Raw genomic sequence first — 2,467 nt, 5'->3', positions numbered from 1 at the left:
CGCAGTGTCTCGTTCCCTACTCAGGGAACCATGGTTACATACATAACCTTAGACGTTTTTTCATGCACTTGCCAATTTTGAGCTTCAGGACTATTTTGCTCGTATAACATGTCCTCTTTCAGAAAGTGGACAGAAACTATCCAAAACGCGCATTTAAGTGTTTATTTTATTATACTTTATCTATGTGTGTCCGTTTGTTTCTCCACTTCAGCAGCACTTACTTCAACCAAATTTTACAGGTTTATTCCTCTCTATATTCTGAAAGTTTTTACTGAGGGGTTTGTTCATATATCATTCACAAGGTTTTATTAAGGCACTTTGTCTATTTGCTTCTGTCGATTTCAATTGTAATACATATCTTTAAAAGTTTGTTTCTGCACTTCAGCAGCACTTGCATACACCAAAACTTAGAGTTTTATTCCCCTCTATAGTATACAGAGTTTTATTGAGGGGTTTGCTCATATATCATTCACAATGATTTATATAACATTTTATTCCTAAAAACATGGCGAAAATGTGTTTTTTTCTGGTTGTTGACAGTATTTTCTGATTTATGAAGTGATAAAAAGACAAATTCAAAATTCCTTCTGTAAAAACCTTTAACTCTAATATGCCAACAAAATCAAATACGAATTTCAAACCTGGCTTCTTCCAACATTCAGATTTATACTCTGGAAATGTATGTAAATTATTGCAAATTTAATTCATTTTAAACATAACATTTCAGAAAACTTGTAATACAAATGTACTGTAATTTAATGTCCTGTAATTAATGAACTGGGGAAGCATTGTGATATCTATCAGTTAAATATTTTACCAAATTCACCTTTAAAAAGTAATTTTAAGATAATAAACATACAAACACTTACCAATGACGAAAACAGGCATAAAGGCTCCACATGGTACAGGAAGAGTTGTGGCTAAAGCAGACATCCAGAACTGCACAAAAGATAACAGTAACACTTATTAAAACATAAACAAAACCATTTTCGTAATATTTCAGCAAAATCTAATAGCTTTCTCTACCCCTGCAACAACTTTTCTGCTTATATAACCAAGGAGAGAGGAGAAAAACAATATTAACCAATAATATCATCAGTGTTGAGGGATTAACTAAAAGTAGCAAAGCTACTAAACTCGGTAGAATTCATTTTTCAGTAGAATGACACTAATTTTCCAGTAACAAGCTATTTTGTGGTGTAGTGTGACAAATTTACGTTGCTGGTTATTACAGAACAATAGCAGTGCCACACCTGTATGAAAGAAAATTTTAAAACAGCAATGACCAAAAAAAGTATTTAATTGTAAAAGATTCAAAGATTCAGAACTGTCATATAGATCGTTTATGACAGAGACTATGGGAGATGGGAAGCTCACGCAACAGGCCTTTCTGCGAGTCTGCAGCCGGCTGTCTCTCCACACACAACAGCCTGGCATATGACAAACCAGAGGGGTGTGATATTATTCACACATGCGTCTGTGTGCGTCACAACACATCAAAATCCCCAAATATCCGCACAGATCAACGCTTTGTTATACATCTGACGCAAAATCTGTCATCTGCATGACATTTTATGCTTAGACTGTACAATTTCCTCATCGGACTAAAATAGAAAATTCAATAAACGTCAGATATGAATGTGTAAATATAAAAATAAGCATGAAAACAACAGTTTCATGTCCACCAAAAGCTACTTTCTGACAATTTCATCCACAATCAACTATTCGGCACATTCCAAGAATAAAAAGAAATTGAGAAATAAATAATAAGCTGATTTTGCCCGCTTTTTTAATATTATTGTTATTATATAATTGCCTGCCGAATGTACTAAAGCGATTGTTTCCGAATTCGACATTCGATAATGAATCTCTAATAAATCTTGAATCAGTTAGTCGTGATTGGGAATGCAATGCGAGAGAGAGAATGGAGAGGACTGTGGAAGCGCACAGAAAGAAATTGAGAAATAAATAATAATTAAAGTTATAGGTTTATATAAATTATATAAATATATTTTATAAATGATATAAATAAATACATTTATTAAAATTCATTATATGTAATTTAAAATTCTAAATATTATTATCAATTCTTATTTAGAATGATAAATTATTGTTTATAAATAGAATTCCAAATTATAATAATAGAAAAACCTTAGATTCCAAATACATTTAATAAGAAGTTTGTCAACTTCTTTGTAAAAAGCAAGCAAAACAAAATGATAAAAGTCCGGGATTTATTTCAGCACATTTAAAACAAGATCTGATTAACGTGAATCTTATCATTAGTCTCCTCCACTAGATGTCACCATGGCCATACGCGCAAATTAATGTTTTATGCCTTCATCTGATTACCAGAAAAATTAAGAACATTGTATAGGGCCCTATTATTGTTTAAAAAAGGACCCTATACAAACAAAAAGAATAGGTTTAAAAAACAGGCATGTGGTTCTTAATTTCTTTTTATTAA

At 31.7% G+C, this 2,467-nt stretch overlaps 1 pseudogene; it reads right to left on the bottom strand.

Moving 5' to 3' along the window:
* The window catches only part of LOC107684528 (chloride channel protein 2-like), a 40,708-nt pseudogene that overhangs the window by 15,432 nt on the left and 22,809 nt on the right, over positions 1-2,467 (bottom strand).

Source organism: Sinocyclocheilus anshuiensis, unplaced genomic scaffold, assembly GCF_001515605.1.
Source record: "Sinocyclocheilus anshuiensis isolate Anshui unplaced genomic scaffold, SAMN03320099.WGS_v1.1 scaffold2917, whole genome shotgun sequence".
In the NCBI taxonomy this organism is placed as follows: Eukaryota; Metazoa; Chordata; class Actinopteri; order Cypriniformes; family Cyprinidae; genus Sinocyclocheilus; species Sinocyclocheilus anshuiensis.
This window is presented reverse-complemented; position numbering and strand designations above follow the sequence as displayed.